This window comes from Hibiscus syriacus, unplaced genomic scaffold (genome assembly GCF_006381635.1).
Source record: "Hibiscus syriacus cultivar Baekdansim isolate YM2019G1 unplaced genomic scaffold, ASM638163v2 tig00111650_pilon, whole genome shotgun sequence".
NCBI lineage: Eukaryota > Viridiplantae > Streptophyta > Magnoliopsida > Malvales > Malvaceae > Hibiscus > Hibiscus syriacus.
This window is the reverse complement of record NW_024063146.1, coordinates 2361443-2374460: the sequence shown is the minus strand read 5'-3', so window position 1 is coordinate 2374460 and position 13018 is coordinate 2361443. Positions and strand designations below refer to the sequence as shown.

Below are 13018 nucleotides of genomic sequence, written 5' to 3'. Positions count from 1 at the left end.
CTTTAGAAAATGTCTGTCGCCCTTTCAACAACATATCAAAGCTCTTTTCCCTAACATTATGGAAGAATTTGAAGCTTGTGTTTTAAGGATAAGAACAGTCGAGAAAAGAGGATTTCAGTGTTTAAGTATGTGAAAATTCCTCAATCAGAAGTCTGTCAACTACGAATGTGATGAGAATTACCATATGAAACTGTCCTTCGTTAAGTATACATGCCAAACTTCAATATGTACTTTGATGAGGTGCAACATCATTTCCATTTTTGTTTTAGAATAAAAATAGTCCTACTCATAGCAGTCGATATTTCATTACTTCAAGTTTCGACGAGAATAGAGCTGAAGCTCGACATGATCAGTGAGACTCATCGAAGAAAAAAGGTTTAAAGATATCTACCATGGATAGATGTGTTCAAAGAAGATGATGCAAGCTTTTCATAAGGAAGTTCGTTTAATATAAGTCTGAGAGGGAGATCTAGTGATTGAAAAGATCTTGCCAATTCATAAAGATTTCCATGAGAAATTGATGCATAATTATGAAAAGACCATACGTTGTCAATAAGGTCATTTTCGGATGAGTGTTAAGTGATCGAATAAATCCATATTCAAGTTGAGAAGAATTACACCTGAAGATAAGAAAAACAGAAGAAAAGGAAGAGAAAAGAAAAAATTGAAATGAGGGTTCAAGAAGAGAATCTGCAATGATCGTCTTGAAACCAAATGAAGGATTTGAGTTGAAAACCTGAAAGATGGCTCAAATGCATTTTTGATATTAGGCATATGGAAAATAAAACCCTCTCAAGAGTTTGATACTTTGGAATGAGCTTCACAATTGCAACATTTTGGCAGCATCTGAGGTATTTTAGACAAAAGCTCGCCTTTATGCTTCGGCGTTGTATCCAGTTGATTAACTTTGAAGAGCCTGATACTTTGAATGGAGCTTTACAATTACAACATTTTCGCAACATTTGAGATCTTCTGGACAAAAGCTTACCTCAGTGCTTCAAATTATATCAAGTTGATTGGTTCAAGAACATTCATGCTAGTGATGCTTGAGGCATCAAACTTTATTTATTGATTTTTATCCTTTCTATGATTGTCACGACTTTGTAAAAATTCCAATTCTCTCATTTCAAGTCCCAATTTTGTTCATTTACAAGCATCTTATAAGTAGATTAGCATAGTTCAAAATAAAGCAAAAGATTTCTTAGTATTACTTTGAACTAATCTTTAAATGCAGGGAATCCAAAGTAGCCCAAAACCTTGACACTTGTGTTCATTTGTAAAAGAGTGTATGACAGGAAAATTTATATGAGATGAGTTCATGTACATAACCACGTGAGGATAACTATTCAATCCCTATCAAAGACATTTCCCCAAGATGTTTTGATCTGGGATAAATAACAATGCAAGAGTAATGAAAGCATTCCCCTATTTTTGAAAAAATAAAGTCTGAAAGATCAAGAGATTCTAGAATAGAATTCCTTGCACTTCTTTGTGACTTCATCAATAATTGATCGTGAAGTAGACAATTGTCTTAATAAGAAGGGGCATGGTTATATGGAGATTTTTCTGATATTTCAACTTGTAACAAAAATTCAAGACACTCTTGTATCAGGCATATTGGTCAACCTTCTGAATGGCCTTAAAAATAAGAAATCTTTTCCACAATTGAAGCCGATATTGTTGTTCAAAAGCTTCATAAGAAACCAAGGACAATATTTATCTGGTTGATATGATGTAATTTTTTATGGATGGTGCAAGAGTGAGACCATTCAAAGTTGAACTTTTGGTGCTCAAATAAAGACGAGACATGAAAGTACCTATATTGGGGCATTGCCAAAAACCCATATCATGCTGGGATAACAAGATCCAAATCAAGAATGTATTGAGAATAAACCTCACTGATCAGAGTATCAAAGGCAAAATATAGAGACAAGAAGAGCTTATTTTGAAAAGCAAACCATTCATACTTCAGTTGACAAAAGAATCTTGAAGAAACTTCTCTGATGGAGTGGATGTTTTTGAATAAAAAGCTTCAAGAATCAAAGAGAGATCATTTCTTCAAGTATTTTCATGAGGAAACAAAAAGAGGAGAGAAAAGACATGATGACACGAGATGATTAGATTGTTCTTCAAAATATGCTAGCTTGAATTGACAAGTTACCTCGTGGATATTGAATAGTCTCTAGGCAAGATTGATTAAGTGAAGGAAGACCGAGTTCTCCACTTTGAACTCAAAAGAAATTGAATCAACATTTCTACATCCATGAGAACATCATTTGAATAAGAAAATGCAATATATTTAAACGCATTTAATTGTATTCATATTTTCATAAATAAATGCATGATCCTTTACAACTCTTCTAAAGAAAGAAAAAGGTTTGTGACATCAAGATCTCGAGAATAGAAAACCAGAATTCAAACCTCAAATAAAGTAAATCACGTTTGGAGTGGAAGAGTCTCAAGAGCAGATGAGTCCAATCCACAAAAAAATCATTACTTGGAAGTGGAGCACGTTACCCAACCACTAGGATGTTTACATATGATTTGTGAGAAATTGATTTTCAAAGTTTCTCACTTAATATTTCCCAAAATTGAAATTTTTGAAAAGTAAGAAAACAATTTCCAAAGTTTCTTACTTAGTAAATTATTTTCAAGAAATCAGTAAGACCTTCAGGCATGATATTTTTCATATGATATTTTTTTTTTAAAATGAGAAATTTGATTTTCAAATTTTCTCACTTAATCTTTCCCAAAATTGAAATTTTTGAAAAGTAAGAAAACAATTTTCAAAGTTTCTTACTTAGTAAATTATTTTCAAGAAATCAGTAAGACCTTCAGGCATGATATTTTCATTTGATATTTTTTGGAAAAAATGAGAAATTTATTTTCAAAGTTTCTCACTTAATCTTTCCCAAAATTGAAATTTTGAAAAGTAAGAAAACGATTTCCAAAGTTCTTACGTAGTAAATTATTTTCATGAAATCAGTAAGACCTTCAGGCATAATATTTTCATTTGATATTTTTGAAAAAAATGAGAAATCGATTTTCAAAGTTTCTCATTTAATCTTTCCTAAAATTGAAATTTTTGAAAAGTAAGAAAACGATTTCCAAAGTCCTTAGTAAATTAATTCCAAAAATCAGTAAGACCTTCAGGCATGATATTTTTGGGAAAATGAGAAATCAATTTTCAAAGTTTCTCATATTGATCCAATAAATTTTATCTCAGTGGAGATTATTTTTCTTTAAAAACAAATTATGTCTCGCTTAAAACAATTTCCCTTGAAACACAAATTTTGTAATTGTTTAACTCGAAACAAAAATTCATCTCACTTGAAATTGTTTTTCTTAAAATCAATTTCGTCTCGCTTGAGATAGTTTCCCTTGGAACACAAAACTTGAAATAGTTTCACTCGAAACAAAATTTCATCTCACTTGAAATTGTTTTTTTTAAATCAATCTTGTCTCACTTGAGATATTTTCCCTTGAAACACACAAGTTAAAATTGTTCATTCGAAAAACAATTATCTCACCTAAGATAGATCCTCTTGAAACAAATTTCTTTTCACTTGTTCATTATTTGACATGATTTCCAAAGTTAGTAGAGATTTCACAATTCCATGTTGAAGAAATAGATTTTAGCAACGAATTAATCCATATCTTTACTTTTGAAATAAGTAGATCTCAGCAAAGATTCGAAAACCTTCGGGTACTTCAAACACAATTGTTATTGACATATGAAAATTCTTTTTGCATATTCATTCCCAATGGAAGGGTTCATAATGAGAAGAACTCATCCGAGGAGGAAGAAAATGTTCATAATAAGAAGAATTTGTTCAACCTTTTGCTTAAATCCATCACATAAGGAGTTTGATCAACATCATCATGTTTCTTGATTCTATCGTAGAAGGAGATAGATCATCATCAACATTTTGTTCAATTCCATCACAGAATGAGGTAGAATCAACACTGTCATTCTTGCTCGATTCCATCACAGAATGAGGTGGATCTTCTTTTCCAATGGAGGGGTTCATAATGAGAATAGCTCGTCCGAAGAGTGAGAAATTCATAATGATAAGAATTTGTTCAGTATTTTATTCAAAATTCATCACAGAAGGAGGTGGATCGACATTTCAAAGGGAGGGTCCATAATGAGAAGAATTTGTAGCTCAGTAGTTTGAGCAGTTCAAGCCAAAAATGGTGTTTTATGTCTTTACTCCATTCTCGTTCCACAGCAACGAGCAAAAAAGGGCAACTGTAATCATCATTTTTGTCATACCCTATCATTATTTTATTAATATTATTTTATTAGTATTTATTATTATTATTTTTTATTATTATAATTAATATTTATTATTTTCATTTTATCTTTTTTTATTATTACTATATTATTATTATTTATTATTTCAAATATATATTATAAAACCCAAATCCATTACAATTGAACCCGTTCAATCAGCCCAAACCCAAACATTACAGCAACCGAGGCACTATAGCAGCCACAGCCCAACATCAAGCCCAACAAATCCATTCCACGCATACAACCACATCCCGACCAGTCCACACTTTGGTCCGCAATGCACTTGCAACTGCTGCCCCTCGCTCCACTAGGGTGTGCATTATCGGATATCAGATATTATTCTATCCGAATTTTCAGATATCCAAAAATTTTGGATACCTAAAGTAATGATACGTATCCGATCCAAAAAAATCGAATATCCGAAATTTCGAATCGGATATTAAAATATCCGGATCTGAATCCGATTTTAAGCTTAGAATTAGAAAAATAGTAAAAATTCAAATAAAGTATAATACTTTATTCTAAATATACGTTATATTTTTTTCTTTGTCAAAATTAAATAATGTAAAATGACTAAAAATCTCAATTGCTAACTCGACACAATTAAAATTATTATTGCGTAGTATAGTTTTCACCTCAGTAGTAATGGGAAAAAACAATGTTATGCAAGAAAATACTTTCAGCTATGGTGGATCTCCTCCTATGTTTAGTTGCCAAAAAACCATTAAAAAGTTCACTTTTTTTGTGTGTGAAGTATTTTGTTTATACTTTATTAGCTAAACCAAACGAAGATACATGCATAAGAACTATAGAGAAACACTAAATTTTCTCTTATTTTCCCTTCAATTTTTTCCACAATCAAACAACCCCAAAAAAAAGTAAACGTAGAAACTTACTTAGTATTTTGACAATCGATCTTCCAAAAGACAGTATAAGACCATCGGTTCACCCCACAAAGTGACTTCAAAGTTTCTATCAACAAACCACCTATTTTTCTTCTCCTTTTTCCCTCTTCAAAGTTTCTCAAAGATTATATATATAATATTGAGGCAAAGCAACCAACAAAAAAATGACTCAAGGTGCAATATTTATAACATTCCACATTTAAGAAACATGAAAATAAAAAGAGCAATTAAAGCTAACTTCCTCTACAAGAGCCTCTACCAGTGAACCTCAGGAGTAATGGAAAAAAAACAATGTTATGCAAGAAAATACTTTCAGTTATGGTGAATCTCCTCCTATGTTTGGTTCCCAAGAAAACCATTAAAAAGTTCACTTTTTTTGGTTTTTGGATAATTTGAAATTGGATTTTTATCAATCCGTATCCGATCCGATAATCTGAAAAAAAAATCGGATACCCGATCCGAACTATCCAAAAATTGAAAAACGGATCGGATCAACAGATCGGATCGGTCGAATCACATTTTTTTGCACACCCCTATGCTCCACAGCAGCTCACAACATGCCAGCCTCCACGCTAGCCCCATTAGCCAGATGAGCAGAACCACATGCCAACGCTCGGCCACGACAGCCCCAAAGTAACCAGATCAGCAACAACAAAAAATAGATGACAACATCAGCATTCTTCTAATTTTTTAATATTATACTTGTAAAAAAATCGGATATAAAACCCAAATTTCATTTTGTACGTGGGATTGGATAGTAAAAGAAAAAAGAAGGGAGACCTCTTGATTTTCTTTGCAAGGTTCATGGGAACCATTGTTGTTCTTCCTCGTTTTTTTCTTCTTCTTCTATTTTGAGCATGCATGTAAGAAAAAAAGAATAGAGAGGGAGTATAAGCAATAGGTTACCTTGGTTGTTTGGGGGTTCCTCATCGAAACCTAGGACGTCGGCGGGTTGAGTGTGTAGCATTGGGAGATATACAACTTAAGGGGCTCTCATTTTTTGTTGGTTTGACCCTAAATCAAGGCGTTAGTGTTCTTTTGGGGTTTGGTTATAGGAAACCATCCATCGATGGTGGTGGTCGGAGTATAGGTGGTCGATTATTGGCTTTTTTTGGGTTGGGGAGTGTTCGTTTGAAGGAAATAAAGAGGAGAGCATTTAGGTTTTTGGGGCTTTTTTGTTTTTATTTAGAAGAGAGAGATGGAAGTGGTGGCCGGAGCGAGGTGGTCACCAAAGCGGTGACCGGCGGCGCCAGTGTCTATGGGGGTTGAGAGACTCTCGGTCGAACTTGGATGAGATGAGGGGCATTTTTTCGGTTGAAAAAAATGAGATGAGAGCTCTGGTGGCTAGGGTAAATTTTAGCCAAATATGGTTAAAATATGTATTATAACTTGGGTTTTGGGTAAATCACTATATAGTCCTCCTATATTTACCGTTGTTTCACATTTCAGTCACCTAGTTCCTTTGTTTTTTATTTCTTCGAATTTGATTCTTTTGTTTTCTTTCATTTTATTTTGGTCACTGTTTATTTCTGATTTGGCTATGCAACAATCCAAGATTGTCAATAGTCTCAAATCATATGGAAAAATCATTCCAAATGACAAGCTTGTAAGGAAGTTAGTTTACTCTTCCAAAGGCTTGGCAATCAAAGAAGACGACGATCATCGAGGCTAAGAACTTAAAATCATTGACCCTAGATGAACTTATTGGCTCTCTCCTCACACATGAAATGATGCTTAAAGAAGAGGAAGACCTTGAGAAAATAGACTAATAAGTTTATTTTGGTCACTATATAAATCGCTTATGCTCGAGACTCCAATTTAATGATTTGAATAACATAATTAATTAAAATTAATTTAATTTAATATTAGAGTCTATATTTTAGGGTTTAATCCGAACTCTTTAAATTTCATCATTTGAAACTTTAAGTTAGAGGGAAACCATTAATTATTTTAGAATAATTAGGTTCCATAATTGTTTGTTTGAGTGAATTTTATTTTAAAAATAAGGCAATGTTAATTTATTAGGGGTTGCTAGTGTATCTCTCGCTTTGCTCGGGGGTGACCGCTATGGACTCTCGAAGTAAATCAACATCCTTTTCAAAGCCCCACATTATTTTTTAAAATTATTAAGGCAATGTCTCTTTATTGTGTTTGATAATTAAACTTCCGCTTTTGCTTGGGTGTGGTCGTTATTAGTCTTGGTAAATTGACATCCTTTTAAAAATATGCATACATAGTGAGTTTTAAATTAAATAAAATTTCGAACTCAAAACTTCCAATTTTTAAAATATAGGATAATCGATTAAGTACCAATTTTGGGCGTTGTATGGGTGCTAATCCTTCTCCACGCGTAACTGACTCCTGAACTCACTTTCTGATTTCGCAGACCAAAACATGGTATTTTTAATAAAATAAAATGTTTTTATTAAATTTACCTGATTTTTTGTGTTCTAATCTCACCATAAAAATGATTGGTGACGACTCTCAAATATTTTCATAAACATTATTTATATTTTTCAATAAAAAGTCGTATTGTTAAAAATTTTAGGGTGTGAAGTTATAAAATATTATTTTTTTGTTGCTATTCCGGATCTTGAGGCTTCGTCTTAACTAATCCAAACCGACCCGTGTTGCACACCTGTCTTTGGTGGGTGAGTCTCCCTGCGGAGATTTTTTTGCATACACAAACACTTGAATTCAAGACTTGCTTAAGCGATATCAAACTGGTTATCACTTGAACCAACCTAATATCCCGCTAGTCCATCCCTAGAAAATACAAATAAAAATTTTAAAATATAAAAGAATTTAATTTTTTGGGAGGTGCAAACGCACCCCTGCACTCCCTCGACCCATCTTTGATCCCATTTATTAAAAGATGAAATAATTGGAGTCAGAAAACACACTTGAACTAGTCCAAATAAGGTCAACCCATAACAAAGATTTTCTAATTCATGCTTCCACCACCTCTTCAAACCTTGAACCTGCCAATAATCAACCATGCTGGGGCTCATCATTTCATGTACCGTACACACTTGTCTCTCCATTTCTATTCCTGTTTGCTCCCATGGGAAGCTTCAAATTCTTTAGATTTTTCAGTTTCAGAACCCAGTTTGACTTCCTCCCTTGTTCCAACCCTGTTCATGATAACCTTGTCAATGGTGGCAATAGTAATACCAATCATCACCACCGGGATGGGTCGCTTTCGAGTTTGATTTTCGGGTTTCTCTTACGTTTTAAGTCCAAAGGTGAGTTTTCAAAACCATACTCAATAAAATAAGTTAGGGTGTTAAAATATAAGTAATTTAAAAGTTAATTGATTAAATTAAAACATTTAAACTTCGGTAACCAAAATAGAAGTGAAAAGATAGTTAAATGATGAATGATGTAATTTACTCATAAAAATTTCTTGTACAACATTTCAAAAACGGTATATTAAAATAAAACTTAAACTAAATGTTAGATAGGTATCAAAACGGAATAAAAATAATATTTTGATACTAAAGATGTAGTTTACCATAGTTTAATTTAGTGTTTCTGATTTTTTTGTTATTTGTTTGAGATATTTAGTGAAGATGGGGTCCAAAGACAGAAGAAGAAGAGAAGGTTTATTCTTGGTTATATGCTTTGGCCAGATCACAAACATATTTGGCTTTTGAATATGTTCGATCCACAGAAAGAGGTTAGCTATCTTTCTTTATTGATTGGAAAAATAATCACTGATTTTTCTGACTATTACTGACCAGATATTTAAATTATGGTTGTGATTTTGTTTTTGATTGTATTATATTTATCGTCATTACGGACATAATAAGATTAGTACGATGATTATAGATATCACGATCATATAATAGCACCGCACCATTAAATAGCGGGTGCTATTGTGCAATGGTAGAAGATAATGAAGAGTAATGGGGTTCATAACCCTCCAAATTTTGAAAATTTATAATTTAGATTTTAAATTTTTTAAAATATTTAATTTAGCCCCACAACATTTTTAGAAATTCATATTAATTTTAATTTTTTAATATTTTAATTAAATACCTCATATAATTTTTAAAAATTCTCATTAAAACTCTCAAATTTTTAAAATTTGTAGTTATACCCTAATTTAAAAAAATATAAACTGAACCCTTCAAAGTTTTTGAAAATTTAATTTAAACCTCTAAATTTTTTAAAATTTTAAGTTGACCATCAAATTCTATCACTAAGTTCGCCAATGCTATTGCTGTAACAGCCGCTATTTAAATCCATGCTGGGAAAATGGCCCAAATATTCCTCTTGAATACACATTCCCAAGCTCTTGGCATCTGCTGTGGAACGCCTTTTTTTCATCCTTTGAACATCATTCTTATTGTGTTGTCGGCACTCTCATACATCACCAGTGATTAGGGTTTCAAAAAACGTTCTGCCACTGTGATTTTGTCCGCGATATAACGGTTTCGCCGCTGTCCGATTTACCCGCTACACTCGCAATAGCGCCCGCGACAGCCGTAACACCGTCCGCGACGGCTGCAATCACGGTAAACCAAATGGATGCATCATGCTTGTATTGGTTTTCATTAGTGTCTCCCTTCGATTCTATCAGGTGCTTCCTGTTTGAAGTTGCTCGATCGACCCGAAACGTCCTCGAATTCGGTCTTTATCTAACTATAGTTTCTGCATAACATCCAGGAATATGGCAGTTCAAAAGCAGCTATGCAGCTTTCGGAATACGTACGATGTCCGGTTAGAGTTCAACGATGTGCACGGAGATTAGTTCAGACAGAATTAATCGTTCAAGTAGATCAAAGAGATGTTGTTCCGGGAGACATTGTGATTTTCGAACCGGGGGATATTTCCCTGGTGATGTGAGACTATTAACTTCAAAACACCTTGTTGTAAGGTTCATCAGCTTCAATGTTTCACCTTTTTATACCATGAACCCCTTAATTTACATCATTGCTTCTTCAACAGTCAGTCCTCTTTAACAGGAGAGTCATGGCCAACTGAAAAAACAGCTGATGTAAGAGAAGATGGAAGCAATCCTTTGCTAGAATTAAAGAATATTTGTTTCATGGTACTCTTTGGTTCCTTGTTGTTGCTTTATCATGAACAATTGCAGGTAATTTAATCATTTGAATATTAAACAAGTTTGGGAATTGCAGGGGACAAATGTGGTATCAGGTACTGGAACTGGTTTAGTTGTCTCCACTGGATCCAAGACCTACATAAGCACCGTATTTTCGACAATCGAAAACACAAACGGGCAGATAGTTTCGAGAAGGGTATTCGGAAGATATTCGTTTGTGCTCGTTGCAGTAATGCTTCTAGTAGTCACAATCATGATACTGGTAGAGGACCTTCCATGATTTGAATGAGAGTACTCTTTTCGGGATCTCGGTCGCGTGTGCCCTTACTCCTCAAATGCTTCCCCTCATCATAAACACAAGTCTTGCAAAGGGTGGGCTTGCTATGGCAAGGAAGAGATGTATAGTCAAAAGCTTATCCGCCATTCGAGACTCGTCTATTGTTTTGGAAGGGACATTCTATGTATCGATAAAACCGGGATGCTCATCATGAACTGTGCAATCATGGTTAATCATCCGGATAGCTGGGGTGCTCCCGGAGAAAAGGTCTTACATTTTGCCTTCCTGAATTCTTACTTCAAGACTGAGTAGAAATATCCACTAGACGATGAGATTTTGGCGCACGTGTAAACAAACGGATACGATTCCAACCGTCCAAATGGAGAAAGATTGATGAAATCCCTTTTGATTTCATAAGAAGAAGAGTATCTGTCATCTTGGAAACAGAACCAAATCCGGAAGGCATATATAGACGACGCTTTCACCGATTGATGATAACTAAAGGAGCAGTCGAAGAAGTGGTGAAAGTTTGTACTTATGTAGAGCATGTAGATAGGGGTGAGATAACATCTTTTCTCTGCAGAACACCATTATAGGATCTTAAATGTAGTGGAACAACTTAGCAATGAAGGATTAAGGATTATAGGAGTTGCAATGAAGAATCCGCAACGAACAGTGAGTTCGAATATCCGTGAAACCATTGTCATTTTCTTCTTATTTTACTTTTACCCTTGAATGTAAAACAATTTTATGTCAAGTTGCAGGAAGCAAGTGAGCAAAACATGGAAAACGAGGATGTTGTCGAATCCGACATGGTGTTCCTCGGTGTTCTAACATTCTTTGATCCACCTAAGGACTCGGCAAAGCAAGCGCTATGGCAATTGGCTGAGAAGGGAGTAAAAGCAAAAGTACTAACTGGTGATTCACAGTCGCTAGCCATAAAAATTTGCCAGGAAGTTGGCATCAGAACCACACATGTAAAAACAGGACCGGAACTGGAGCAACTGAACCAGGATGCCTTTCACGAGCGAGTGAAAAACACGACGGTTCTGGCTCAGCTCACACCTTCTCAGAAACGGAGAGTAGTACAGTCATTGCAGACAGCGGGTGATCATGTTGTTGGATTCTTGGGGGATGGCATCAACGACTCGCTCTCATTGGATGCCGCCAATGTAGGTATATCAGTCGATTCAGTAGCATCGGTTGCAAAAGACTTGGCTGATATCATTTTACTAGAAAAAGACTTGTGCTCGTCGCTGGAGTCTAGCAAGGTCGTCTCACATTCGGAAACGCAATGAAATACATCAAACTTTCATTCATTGCTAATCTAGGAACCGTTCTATCACTCTTCATAGCAACTCTTGTACCCAGGTTCGAGCCATTGACACCGAAGCAACTCCTCGTGCAGAACTTCTTGTACAGCGTTGGTCAGATAGCGATCCCATGGGACAAAATGGAAGAAGATTATGTAAAAACCCCACAGAAATGGTCTACCAAAGGTTTACCGATGTTCATCCTATGGAACGGTCCTGTTTGCACACTGGTGATGTAGCAACTCTATAGTTCGTTTGGTTTTATTACAGTAATAGTAGCCGGTTGAGTCCGAGATTCTTTCGATCGGCTTATTTCGGCAAAGGGCTACTGATGCAGACACTGATTTACTACTTACTCAGGACGGAGAAAATGTCATTGTTGATGGAGATTGCTTCATGGCCTGTAATTGCTTCAACAGTTGTGGTTTCTGCCATTGGTATCGCAATATCATTCTCAATAATTGGAGATTTCATGAGATTCACTGAGTTGCCACTCTCATATTTTGGCTTCCTGGTTGTGCTTTTCGTTGGATATTTTACTGTTGGTCAAGTGGTGACGAGAATATACATTATGGTCTACCAACAATGGCTTTAGATATATTTTCATTCTTAAAGAAATACATGGCAATGTAAAAAGAAATTTTTGCTCGTTGTACATTTATTCAGGGATAGTTTTGTCGTGGGACAGTTTAATTTAAGTTTAAAACCAACAATTTTAAGGCGCAACAAAAAAAATGTAATAAAAACTATAACATTTTAAGTTGAGCCAAATTTAAAATGTTACAATTTTACTAATATTGTTGGTTGAACCTAAAATGTTACAAAGAAGTAATATTTTCGATTGTCAACCGAAAATATTAGAAAAAATGTAACATTTTAAGTTACATACAACCTAAAATGTTATAATTTTCATCATATTTTCGTTATTTTTTTAACCTTAAATTAGACTGACACTCGTTAGGCTTACGCTCGTTAGGCTTCTCTTTTACTATGAGAAAGTAATTCTTTCCCATTGTTTTGACAAGATTGAGTTGGTTATAAACTTGTGAGGGTTTTTTTATAATCACTAGTATCTAATCAATTAACCGATTAATTCAAATGCTATAGAGACTTATTATAGGGACAACTCTCTAAATAGTTTACTTCATTCACAACGTC

The 13018-nt window shown here is 34.4% G+C and overlaps 1 pseudogene; it reads left to right on the top strand.

Annotated features, from left to right (window-relative positions):
* The first annotated feature begins 9941 nt into the window (after nucleotides 1-9941).
* Nucleotides 9942-12513, top strand: LOC120166939 (annotated as a pseudogene).
* Nucleotides 12514-13018: the final 505 nt, after the last annotated feature.